The 13,524-nt window shown below is 43.3% G+C and overlaps 1 long non-coding RNA gene and 1 pseudogene across 1 annotated transcript in view; one reads left to right on the plus strand and one right to left on the minus strand.

Annotated features, from left to right (window-relative positions):
• Positions 1–2,125, minus strand: part of LOC132656517 (uncharacterized) — a 32,749-nt gene extending 30,624 nt beyond the window's left edge. Inside the window, exon 1 of the long non-coding RNA XR_009594274.1 lies at positions 2,014–2,125. This is a non-coding gene — a long non-coding RNA (uncharacterized LOC132656517). The remainder of the gene's footprint in view (positions 1–2,013) is intronic.
• Positions 2,126–6,594: 4,469 nt separating this feature from the next.
• On the plus strand, positions 6,595–11,136 carry LOC132656393 (kelch repeat and BTB domain-containing protein 7-like; annotated as a pseudogene).
• The last annotated feature ends 2,388 nt before the right edge of the window (positions 11,137–13,524 follow it).

The following is a 13,524-nucleotide window of genomic DNA, read 5'->3' on the forward strand; positions in this document are numbered from 1 at the left end:
GCATGGCTACACTCCTACCTTGCTCACATTCTCTTTGTGCGTTTTTCAGCCTTTCCACAGGCAGCTGTGGTTTCTATGGCTTTGCTGTCTAAGTCATCAGGGAAGTTTTGAAAGGTAATTACTGCAAAGCAAGGCTTCCGGGGAGCTTTGATACAGCCCCTGGTTTTCTTCTGTTCTTACCCATTGCTTGACATTCATGATTAGCTAACAAATCATTATAGCCTTACAAAATGTGAGATTTTTCTCTGAAAAGGGCCATCAAAACCTATTTCCCCAGCCCTTCCTTCCTCCCACGCCCTCAGAACACAGGAACTAGAACTGAGAATAATTAAAGTAGATTAGTCATTGTGGAAAACTCATTATTAATTCAGCAAAACAAGGTTGATTTGGGTCACTCAAGCAGCCATAAATTTGGTTTTTAAATGTTTGTCTGAATTTCGTGTATGTATGATGTATGTGCGTGTATCTGAGTGTTTGATGGTGCACCCTGGCCTTCGCATACATGTGGAGGTAAGACACTGATCTTGCCTTCCATGGTTTGAGGCAAGGTCTCTCCACTGTGGCTGCTGAGCGCTGTTTGAGCTCCTGTCCTGACTTCCTTCATTGATGAACAGTCCTGTGGAAGTGAAGTGTAAGCCAAATAAACCCTCTCTTTCCCAACTTGTTTTTTTTCTTTCTTTTTTTGTTTGTTTGTTTTTGGTACGGTGTTTTGTCACAGCAGCAGAAACCCTAAGACATCCTCCTAATTGCTGAGTGCACACAGCCTCACAGCCCACCGAGTGAGCTCTCTAAAACCTCCCAGTACCGATGTCACATTGGGGAGTTGGGATTTCTATATCTAGAAATGACAGAAATATTCAGGCCATAGTGAGCAACTGGAGTTTACTCCAAGTATATATGGCTGCGTTGAACTACCTGCTTTCTGCTGGGGCAAGAAATAGATCAATGTCTGAGCACATTAGAGATCTAGGAAAGACAAGGTTATTTGGGAAGATGCTCTGAGAGATGAGAGTCTTGAAAGCCGAAGGCTTAGAATGTGTGAGGTTCAGTCCACATGCTCAGGGCCATGAGCTCAAAAAAAAAAAAAAAAAAAAAAAGACCTGAGGCTATGTGAAGTGATAAGCCACAAGGGTCTGTTAACTCAGAGTCTGTTTCAACAAGCAGATAGAGATGTCATTGTGAGCCTGGCCTGGTGCACCCCTGTAATCCCAGCACTCGGTGAGGCAGAGGCAGGAGATCTCATGTCAGTTCAAGGCCAGCCCAGCTTACAAAGTGAGTCCAGAACATCCAAGCAACACAGAGCAGTCCCGTCTCAAAAAAGACAAACAAAGAAAAAAAATGTCACTGTTGAGCTTTTGGAGGAAAACCTCATTAAATCAATAAAACAAAGCACAGGGAATGGGCCTATAGCAGGAAGACTGAGGCATGGAAAAGCCTTGAGAATATTTATACAATGAAATTTAAAGTATATAGGATTAGGGCAGGGCATGGTGGCACATGCCTTTAATATTAGTGATTAAGAGGCAGAGGCAGGTGGATCTCCGGGTCCAGCCTGGTCTATATAGGAAGCAGCAGGTAATCCAAGGGGTCTCAAAAGTAACAACAAACATGTATAGTCGATGTGGTTGCACACACCCATAATCTCAGCACGTGGGTGGTGAAGAAAGAGAATCCAGAGTTCATAGTCATCCTACGATGACCACGACTCATAGATCCATCGCAAGTTTAAGGCCAATTGGGGCTACTTGAGATGTCTCATAAACAAATAGATGTATTCATAGAGTGGAGTGGTGGCTCTCACCTGTGCCCTCAGCACTCTGAAACAGGTGGGTCACAACAGGTTGCAGCTAGTCTGGCTACACAGGGAATTCTAGGCCGGCCTGGGCTACAGAAGGAGAGCCTAGTAATATATAGACAGTCTTAAACATTCCTGTATTCACTACTTTTCACATTGGTATGACAAACAACTGGCAAAAGCACCTTAAAGAAGGATGGATTTATGTTGAGTCTGACCTTGAAGGAGCCCATGATGGTGAGGAAGGCATGGCAGAAGAAATGTGGGGCATCGGGCCACATTGTGTCCACGGTCAGGGAGTACAGAGAAAGGAATGCCGGTGCTCAGCTCACTTTCTCCTTTTTCTTCAGTACAGGTGCCCATGAGATGTTGCTCTGCACATTCAAAGTGGGTTTTCTCTGAATAGTGAGAAACCAAAAGATAAATTAGCAGCTATTATTAGGACCTGAAGTAGGTAGGTAAAGAAGTCTAGTAATGCCCTGAGGGGAAGAGCCAACTCACTGAATTCTTTCCCCACCCACTAGAGATGCAGTTGCTAGGAAACTGGACCATCCCCCCTAGAGAGGGACACCAGGTCATTAATGGTCTTCCTATAGCCAATCGATTCAAAATGTAGCATTTTAACCAATAGATGCTTGCCAGGCAGGAATCACCCCTGCCTTGGGCATGCTGGGAGGGACCAGAATCTTTAAATCACCCAACTAACCCGGGCACGGGGTGCTCGGCTCCCACTGCTTCGGTGGTGGGTATGTGTGGGCCCAAGCTGCAGCTTGTAATTTACAATAAAAAGAACCTCATGTATTTACAGCGGAGTCTAGTTATTCCTGGTCTTTTGGGGTTCGTGAACTGGGCAGAACAATAGTTCAGTCTATCTGGAAATGCCCCCAAAGATACACTAAATGTTTTTTTTTAAAATGGTGATTCTAAATCCCATCAAGTTGACAATAAAGATAAACAGCAAGGGTCTGGAGAGATTGAAGAGCACATACCGCTCTTCCAGAAGACCTGAGTTCAGTTCTTGTTACCCACATTAGGTGGCTCAAAACTATCTGTAGCTCCGGCTCCAGGGAATCCGATGCCCTTTTCTGGCCTCCAAGGGAACCTGTACTCATGTGTCCATGCTCCCACTCACATTTAATTAAAATGAAAAATGAAAACTTAACAATAAAAGAGTGACCATCACGTATCCCTAGTTTAAGAACAAGTTTGGGGCCAGTGAAATGGTTAGTGGGAAAAGGCACTTGTCACCAAGCCCAGAAACCTGAATTTGACCCAGGAACCCACATGGCAGATAGAGAAAACTTAATACGCACTACTTGTCCTCTAACCTCCAAATTCAGACCGTGGAACATTGTACTTGCACACACACGGACATAAACGTTTAAAAAAGTCTTAGTTCTTTTGTTTGTCTCTTTTAAAACTTTTTATCGCTTCTTTGTGAATTTCACATCATGCACCCCGATCCCACTCATCTCCCTCTTCATATCTGCCCTCCACCCTTGTAACCCCCCCCCCCCCACACACACACAAGAGAAAACAGAAACAGCAACAGAAGCATCTCGCCATGGAAGAGGCAGTTGTTGCCTTGTGTCCCCCAGTGTTACCCATACAACTTTACTGGCAAATGTTAATTGCTGTGAGTTATCGGTCTGGTTTGAGGCCTCTGGCTTCTGTTATACTATCGATACGGTAACCTCACTGGGACTCCTCTCAAATATCCTGTTGTTGCCCTGTGCCATGGAGATCCTGCAACTTTGGGTCTGCAGGATAGATCCCTTCCCCAGATCCAGCAGTTCACAGATGGGGTTGACTGTTAGAATGGGCCAACCCAAACTCTGGGATTGGGTAGAAGCTGAGTTGGTCTGCTTGCCAGCTCTGCACCCAAAACACCAGGGCCAGCTCTCCTAAATGCTGCAGCTGATGAAGGTTGGGACCAGCTCTCCTTACTCTTTCAGGGCCAGCTCACCAGCACCTATGCCACCAGGGCCAGTTCTACCATGCTGTCTAGGTGAGGGTCAGGGTCAGCTCTCTGAATGTGGTGACCAGTGAGGGGCGGAGCCAGCTCAGCACAGTGCTCAGATATCAACAGGGCCTGAGGTGGAGGCCCAGAGATCCTAAGGACCTTTGGTGGTAACACAAACCTTGGACATCAACACGGACCCAGACATGGCCCTCAGCAGTAGCCAGGACTGGAATGTCACCATGGCCTCAGGTGGCAGCACAGGCTACCCAGATCAGTGTCATGTCTTCCCCAAACCTTCCTCCAGGCCCCAGCCATCAGTATAGTCTCAGGCAGCAGCCCAAGACTACTGACATCCAGAAAGGCATCTAGTGGCAACATGGGCCATAGACATCAGTACACACCCAGGCCAGGACTCAGGCATGGTCCCCAGCAGCACTCCTGGCCCAGACATCACCATGACCCCACATCATTTTCCTTCCATTTCCTTGTTCCTCACCAGTCTTCAGTTCTACCTCTGTCCACAGTGCAGAAACCTCTTGGCTTCCCTGCCTCTCCCATCTCTGCCCCACATTCCCCACCACACATCCACTCACGTGGCTGGCTGGACGTTCTCTCTTCCGGCCACCCTCCAATGTTTTGTTTTTAAAAACAGGTTCTCATCTATCCTAGACTGGCCTTGAACTCTAGTGGAGCTGAGGATGACCTTGAACTTCTGATCCTTCTGCCCCCAAGTGCTAGGATTACAGTCTTTACTGTCAGACCTAATTTATGTAGTGCTGGGAATCACATCCAGGCCCTCACATGTGAGAAGCGAGCGAGCACTTAGCCACTTCACCGATTGAGCTACAACCCCAGCCTAAGAACAAACTTTTCTTTGTTTGTTTGTTTTTATTTTTTTCATTTACTTACTTATTTGTAAGTGTCTGTGTGTGGTTCCTCTTTTATCAAATAGCTGTAAATATAACAAAATATTTGATAGTAACAAAGTCATCAGGTTATACTTGTAAATAGAAGCTATAAAGCAAGAGGATTGCACAATTTCATAAACAGTCTTGGATACAGAGTTAAACACTAGAGTGTTTAGTCTTTCTTTGTAGCTTAGGCTGTCTTGGAACTTTCTGTGCAGCTAGATTGTAGGCTGTTTTTGAATGTGAGATACTCTTGTCTCTGCCTTCTGAGGCAAAGGCCATTAACAAAAGTTGAAGCACCAATAAATGGGGGCTGGAGAGATGGATCAATAATGGTTAAGAGTGCTGTCTGCTTTTCCAGAGGTCCTGAGTTCAATTTCCAGCAAACACATGGTGACAAACAACCATCTATAATGGGATCTGATGCTCTCTTCTGTCCTGCAGGCATATATGCAAACAGAGTGCTCATATGTATAAATAAACAAATCTAAAAAAAAAATAACCAAAATGCTGAGTCTACAGAGTTCCCTTTCAGTTTTGGAATTTCTGGGGTTTTTTTTGTTTGTTTGTTTGTTTTTGTTTAAACTATTGATTTTTGTGTGCATGAACCTAGCTTAGCATATGTGTGGAGGTAGGAGTCTGTTCTACCATACGGTATAGAATTCTGAGCATCTGGGCTGGAGAGATGGCTGAGTGGTTAAGAGCACCATCTGCTCTTCCAGAGGTCTTGAGTACAACTCCCAGCAACCACATGGTGGCTCACAACCATCTATACTGGGATCTGGTGCCCTCTTTTGGCACGCAGGTGTACATGCAGATAAAATACTTTTATATGTAAAATACATAAATAAAATCTTAAAAAAAAAGCTTTATGATGGCTCAGCGGTTAAGAGCACTGTCAACTCTTCCAAAGGACCTGAGGTCAATTTCCAGAAACTACATGGTGGCTCATATTCATCTATAATGAGATCTGGTGCTCTCTTCCGGTGTGTATGTATACATGTAGGCAGAGTAGTGCATAAATAATAAATAAATCGTAAAAAAAGAAAAAGAAAGCTTCTTTAAAAAAAGGAATTCTGATCTTCAGAATTGAATATCCAGTGGATTTACTTGCTGATCAATTTCTACGGCCCAGGGAGGGTTTTTTGTTTTTTGTTTTTTGTTTTTTTTTAAGTTGATGGAAAAAAAAGGAAGGAAGGAAGGAAGGAAGGAAGGAAGGAAGGAAGGAAGGAAGGAAGGAAGGAAGGAAAAGAGAAGCTGCAAGGTTGGGGATAGTAGTAGATTGAAATTGGGGGAGGGAAGACAGTGGGAGTTCACAGAAGTAGCTCTGGTGTGCTAAGTGATTTCAAAGGTCTGAAATGCACAAGTTATATAAAGGCTTAGTGGATTACTCATTCCTACATCAGCTCTGGTGGCAGCAGCTTCACACAGGCAAGCAGGGGAAACGTTTTAGCCCCTGGATCTAAAAGTAAGACACCCAACACACCTCTGATTCCCACTTTCTTTCTTTTTTAGTGTGTGAGTGTGTGTGTGTGTGTGTGTGTGTGTGTGTGAGAGAGAGAGAGAGAGAGAGAGAGAGAGATAAAGAGAGATAAAGAGAGATTATACCTAGTCTGTCTTTCTGGTATGTACAAAAGGAAAAGGTACTGAATAATTAGTCTGCAGAAGATTTCAGACTTTGAAATGCTGGTAACGGAAGCAGAATCCCATTTAGGGGACAAGATGATGATCATGGGAGAGGCAACAGTAAAAGAAACCTCTTGACCCATTTTTACCGACTTCAGTTATGCCTTGCTTTCAACTTCTGGTGGAATTAAGTCTGGTCTTCAAGAGGAATATCATGGTCTAAGTAATTCTCAAAACAATAGCAGCAAAACAGGTCAGTGGTTGGACTGGTGGTGCAGTTGGAAACAGAGCACTTTCGGAACATGCCTCAGATCCTGGCTTCAGTCTCCAGCATAGGAGTGGAGGTCAGTGGTTATCACGGTTTAGGGAGAGAGGACGGAAAAGGGTGGAAGAAAGGGATTTCTGTCACTGAAGCCACTTTGTATGATTCTGTAATGGTGGACAGACTTTATGAAATAGTCAAACACAAAGAGTTCAACACAAAGGGTGAACTTCTGTACAGACTGTAAACTTTAGCATCAGTAATCATTCATACGCTCTAACAAATCTTGCACTAATGCAGGGCATTAAGACGGGTATTAATGGATAAAACGGACATGGATGTTTGCAGTTTCCCGACCTTCCTGTTCATTCAATTTTCCTACAAGGTTAAAACTGTTCTAAAAATAGAATCTAGTCAAACGAGCCAAACAAGCCAGAAACATTTCTGAAGAAACTTGAAGATTTCCCCCCCACCCCCCGCTGTGGACTCGTGTTAAATCAGTGTTTCATCATTTGTAATAAAATACTGGATGAAAAACAAATTCTCTGCTTTTATATTCCATGAATAGCATGTTCTGTTTCTCGTTTTGTAAAACAAAACAAAACAACAACAACAAAAAACTACTAAGCGTTCTATATCCAATGCAATGTAGCTCATTTAATTGTCATACAATCTTTTTCCCCCCCTCCAAGACAGGGTCTCTCTGTGTAGCCTTGGCTGTCCTGGACTCGCTTTCTAGATCAGGCTGTCATCATACAGTCTTATCAAATGCTATTAATGCTCTTTCACAAAAGAAAAACCAAACACATATTAGAAACACAGTAATTAATAATGCTTCCAAACCATAAATTCTAAATCCTAAAGTAAATCTCAAGAGAGCTGGTGCTTTGTAGTACAGCCTGAAAACAATAAAAAGCCAGAAAGGCTTGAGATATTAGATGAACTACAACTCCCAAGATGCAAAGCAGCTGCAGCACCTGAAAGCTCCCGTCATGCCCCGAGGCGCGAAAAGCAACCTGCAATGTATTCCGGATGGGTAGTTGGAGACTTTTTGCGGTGGAGCCGGTGCTGGCCTGAGGAGGCTGGCCCTCTGTGTCGGCGTCGGGGAGGCGTGAGGAGGAGCCGGGCGTCTGCAGCCGTTCTCACCCTCGGCGCCCCGCCGCCATCTCCACCATGCAGTCCCGGGAAGACGCCCCGTGCTCTCGCCGCCTCGCCAGTCCCCGCGGCGGCAGGCGGCCCAAGAGGATTTCCAAGCCCTCGGTGTCGGCCTTCTTCACGGCCCGTATGTACGCGAAGCCTGTGCTTCCTTCCTGGCTCGCCGCCTTGACCTGACCAACTGCACTGCCATCCTCAAGTTCGCTGATGCCTTTGACCATCACAAGCTGCGGTCTCAGGCGCAGTCCTTCATAGCTCACAACTTCAAGCAGCTCAGCAGGATGGGCTCCATCCGGGAGGAGACGCTGGCAGACCTGACCCTGGCCCAGCTGCAGGCCGTCCTGCGCCTAGACAGCCTGGACGTGGAGAGTGAGAAGACTGTGTGTCACGTGGCGGTGCAGTAGCTCGAGGCTGCTCCCAAAGAGCGGGGCCCCAGTGCCGCGGAAGTCTTCAAGTGTGTTCGTTGGGCACACTTCCCCGCAGAAGATCAGGACTACTTGGGAGGGCTACTCAACAAGCCTATTGTGAAGAAATACTGCCTGGACCTAATTGAAGGGGCCCTCCTGCAGCAGCGTTTTGGTGCAAGGCTCTGGTGGGAGTGCCAAGCAGCAGCAGTGGCAGCAGCAGTGGCAGCAGCAGCAATAACAATAATGACAACAGCACCAGCAGTACTCTTGTCCCTGCAGAAGAAAATCCACCCCAAAGGTTGGGTATGTGTGCCAAGAGAATGATAATCTCCTCTGGACACCTCAAACATCGATTTTTCTGTTGTAACCCATTCTCTGGGGAAATTTGCAAATCGCCTTTGCTTGTGACTTGCCTTGAGCACACCAGAACCATCTCAGCCTTAGCTGTCGGTTATCTCTCCAGACCATGGCATCTATCCTCCCAGCGCAGGAAAAACCTATGGGTGTATAAACCAACCCAAAATAATTGGCATCAATTGGCAGACCGCTTCCTGTGTTAGGAGGGCATGGATTGTGATTTATCTGAGTGGCTTCATTTACATCTTGGGTGGGAGAGACCCGATTACTGGAGGTAAATTAAAAAGAAGTGGCATCCTACAGTGTTTAGAGGAACAAGTGGCTCAACTAATGCATTCCTTTATATTCTTTCACCTAATGTAATTATATGCTCTCTGCGGTAAGTTTGTTCTGTTGTGATCTAAGCTGTAATAAGTGGCTGAAGTGTGTTTCTCTGAATCTCAGTGGCTTTTGGAAAGCCTTTGTATTCACTTATGAGATCTCTTGTATCTGTGACATCCCAGTCATAAAAATCTACATTACACTTAGTGCAGAATGGAGACATATTTTGGGGCTTTTGCAAATCCCGCTTGTGGTTTAATTAAGACATGGAGGCTTCTCTGTAGGTTAAAGCTGTTGGCCCTTTACTGGTCCTCTCACCTAATGGTCTAAACTTATCCTGACTTCTCTGGCATTCCATCTCTCTATGTGTTTCTCACTGCCTGCTTTCCAGCTCCATTCCTTCTCTTCTCTGTTCGTCTCTCTCATCTCTGCCTGCAAGTCCCGCCTGTACTTCCTACCCCAGGTCTGTGCCATCAGCTCTTTATTACACAAAAAGCCACATTCCTATTCCTGTCTAAACCAATCAGCAGCAGGACAACAACCAATCCATCTCTTATGAGTTGCTCTTTGGCTGGTGAGGAAGGACAAGCATTTACAAATAGAAAACTGGTAGTGGGCCATAGAAATATGATTAAATACAATTGCAATTGTATTGAATTATAAATTAAATACAATACTTAAATCTCTGCTGGCACAGAATTAACAATTGAGAATACAGGGTGACACCTTCATAAATGTGAAGGAAGGTCATCACAATAGAGATAAATTAATATTCTGTTATTACGGACCAGTGGGATTATCACACATGAACCAAAAATTGTTGCTTATCACTTCATGTACCCCCTAGTGGACTGTATAAATATGACAGTAGAGAAAACCAGTAGATTAATACAGGTACTACATTAGGCCTGCTGAACTTTGACCTAATTTTTGAGTTTGTTTTTGTTTTCCTCTCAGCCCATGTGTATCCTTTCTGCTCTGCTTTGAACCTAGTTAGCTTCCTGGCTGAAGAAGAAGAGATAATTTGGGACTAGGCAGATTGGGTGAGTTGGACTCTAATAGACAAAGTTCAAGTTCTTTTTATGATGTTTTGTGTGGTAGGTAGCATATCAGTGAAATTTACAAGACCAGCAAGATTTGGTGTTATAGTGCTGTAGAAAGTGTTGTGCCCGATCGTGAGCCCCCAAAAGACCGACAGGAATTGAGTCTGTTGCAAAACATGCAAGTATCTTTATTACAAGCTAGAGCTTGGGCTCACACCCTCACGGATACAGCAGAGTAGGTGGGTGATTTAAAGGTCTCAGTCCCTTCCAGCGCACCCAAAGCAGGGGAATTCCTGCCTGGCAAGCATCTATTGGTTGAAACACAAAAGGGGATGTTGCATTTAAAACTGATTGGCTGTAGGAAGGCCCCCAAACCATTTATGGTCTGGCTTTCCTTGTTTGGCTGTCCTAGGGTAGAAGGGTTATCTGGGCCAGTTTCCTAGCAATGGTATCACTAGTGGGCAAGAAAAGAATGTGGTAAGGCTGGTTCCTCCCACAGGTGGCTGGACACGTCTCCACCTGTCTGACCTTTGTTCAGGCTTGTGCTTTAAACTTTAAACCAGTAACTCAAAAAAAAAAAAAAAAAAAACACCTAATTTTTAATTCTTTGGTCTCTCAAAAGTGCTTGAGAGAGGTACCTTTATTCATGAAACTATAAGGGAGTTTATTGAAAGTGTACCACCTTGATATCTCAAAAATACACAGAATGACAGAACAGAGACAGAGAACTTGGCCAAGACAAAAGCACTTACCTGGGGTTCTGATCCTTCGGCTCAGGGATCCTGGGAGGTCTTGGGGATCCTGGATGAGTCCCCAAGTGTGTAGTGCCCGATTCCTGAGACCCCAAAAGACCACCAGGAATTTTGAGTCTGTTGCAAACACATGAGGATCTTTTTATTACAAGTTATAACTTGGGCTCACACACCCTCACTGCTATAGATGTTGAGAGCAGATAGCCTCCTGCTCAGGTTAGGTGGTTGATTTAAAGATTCCAGTCCCTCCCAGTGAGCCTAAAGCAGGGGAATTCCTGCCTGGCAAGCATCTATTGGTTGAAACACAAAAGGGGATGTTGCATTTTGAATGATTGGCTAAAGGAAGGCCCCCAAACCATTAATGGTCTGGCTTCCCTTGTTTGGTTTCCTAGCAACTGTATCTCTAGTGGGCAGGAAGAGAATGCAGTAAGGCTGGTTGCTTCCTGCAGGTCGCTAGACAGGTCTCCACCTGTCTGGCCTTTGTTCAGGCTTCTGCTTTAAACTTTAAACTGATACCCCCCCCAAAAGCTAGTATTTAATTCTTTGATCTCTCAGTTACATATATGTGTAGTATAGACATATGTTTATATGTATTTATGTATGTTATATACAATAATATACATATTTTTCTGTTTCTGTACTGTATATATGTATGTGTATGTATTTGGATATATATATTTGGATTATATATATATATATATATATCTCCAAATGTTTATAATGTATGAAATGGTTAATAGCTCACTGAAAGTAGAAACAGCAACAACCAAAAGAAAACCCTGCTTGTAAATAAATTTAATTTTGGAATACAAAAATATGTATTTGGAAAAATGACCAATTTTCATCTAAAAGGATATTCAAATATTGTTTCCAGTTCTACCTGTGATACTTTTAAAAAAGTAAGTTGCTAACCCTTTTTTATTTTTTGTCTTAACCCGAAATACTGCTTCACTGAGTCATAAGAACAATCCTTTTTTCACTAGACATAATTCTGCACATTTTTATTGTCCTGTCATGAAAAATTATCCTAAATTTTCTTTCTTTTTTACATCTTAGGATTCTCCAGCAAGAAATAATGTTTCTGGTTTTTGTTTATTGTTGAGATGGGTGGCTTGATATTTTGCTCAGGATAACTTGGAACTCCTGAGTTCAGGTGATTCCTTGAGTTAGTTTCCCAAGTGTTTGGGGAAATAGGTGTATGCCACTACCCCCAGCAAAGAAACAATATCATATTTACTATTTTGTCAAGTAATACTGTTTTTTTTTTTTTTAAGATAAATTGCATATTTTGTTGAGATCAGCAGTTATAGTTCCCAACTGTGGAATCAAATTCTCACAAAGAACTTTGAAATTTAAAGCTCTATATAGAACCATCTTCTGTAGCATTCAAATGTTCTGTTAGGCTTCTGTTTTTTGGAGACAAGGTCTTGTTTTGTATCCTGGGCTGTTTTCAAATTGAGATCTTCTTGTCCTTGTCTTCCAGAGTACTCCAATTATAGACATGTGCTACTATGCTCAGCCTTTTTTCTCCCCTTTAGGATACTGAATATTCTTACTATAAGCTTGAAAATATTCAAAAGTTGGCAGTTAAGGAATATAATGGGGTGGTGCCATTTGAGGAGAGTAGTGAAAATGTTTCTCTGAAGCGCTTCTAAAGTATTTCAGTTCCATGTTCCTCTTTAATTGTATTCTGTTTCTCTAGTCTTTGTTTTGTTATGGTACTGTAAGGGAAAACCTAGAAATAGACTAAATGCGTAAAAATGTGTTTATCACTTGACAGTTATTACAAAATTGTTGTCATGACACGTGAACATGATAACATGAGCAGATGTTTTGCTTTAATTTTTTTGTATGTGTATGCGTGTATGGGAGGGCCACATGTGTGCACATGCATGTGGAGGCCATTGGGCAGTTGTGGGTGCTCTTCAGGTGCTATACAACTTGTTTTGTTAGACAGGATCTCTCCTTGGCCTGGAGCTCACCTTACAGACTAGGCTGGCTGGATGGCACACTCCAGAATCTACCTGTCTCCAACTCCTAGTATTAGGGATTACAAGCTCCTTTACCTGAGTTCTGGAGCTCTTAACTCAGGAACCCCTGCTTGCTTGCCAAGTCTTTTCCTGACCGAGCTCTTCCTTCAGTCCTCTACTCAGCATTACTTTCCTTAATTCTCATTCTATAACTTTCTAAATCTTCAGTGTTAATTATCCAGGGACAAAATGCTCACATTTTTTTATACCCTGGCAGAAGACAGAGGAATGTGTTCCAGGATGAGGAACTAAACCTTTGAATGAAGCATCGTAGTGTGAAAATGGAAAGAGGGAGACACAAAAGAATTAAAGACACTTTAACATCATTTTTAATATCTGTATAGTATTACAATTTATATTAGTAATAATTTATATTCTATAAAATTCTTGCCCCAGCAGTGTATTAGTATGTTTTCTCAAAAGGACAAATGTGCATTAGTTGCCTATGAATATCTACATTTCATTTCATTTGGGGTATTGTAAACATTGCTTTTAACACAGAACGCTCATTCCCTATGGTGTTATTTAATGGCCAGTTCCCCACCTCCATTAAGTTCTTGGGGTATATGTGCATGTGTGTGCATGTATATCATGAGCCAAGCAGGGCTTCATAAAATGCTAGGCAGATTCTCTATTTCTGAGTTACATCCCCAAGCCAGTTTTTTGTTCCACAAGGTTGGTGTGGTGGTTTGAATGAAACTGCCACCCATAGGCCCATAGGAAGTAGAACTGTTAGGATGTGGCCTTCTTGGAGGAAATGTGTTACTGGGGCTGGACTTTGAGGTCTCAAAAACTCAAGTCAGGCCTAGCGTCACTTTTTCTTCCTGCTGACTGTAGATCTGGATGTAGAACCCAACTACCTCGCCAGCATCATGTCTGCCTACATGCTGCCATGCTTCCTACCA

The sequence above is a fragment of the Meriones unguiculatus genome, chromosome 9, assembly GCF_030254825.1.
Source record: "Meriones unguiculatus strain TT.TT164.6M chromosome 9, Bangor_MerUng_6.1, whole genome shotgun sequence".
NCBI lineage: Eukaryota > Metazoa > Chordata > Mammalia > Rodentia > Muridae > Meriones > Meriones unguiculatus.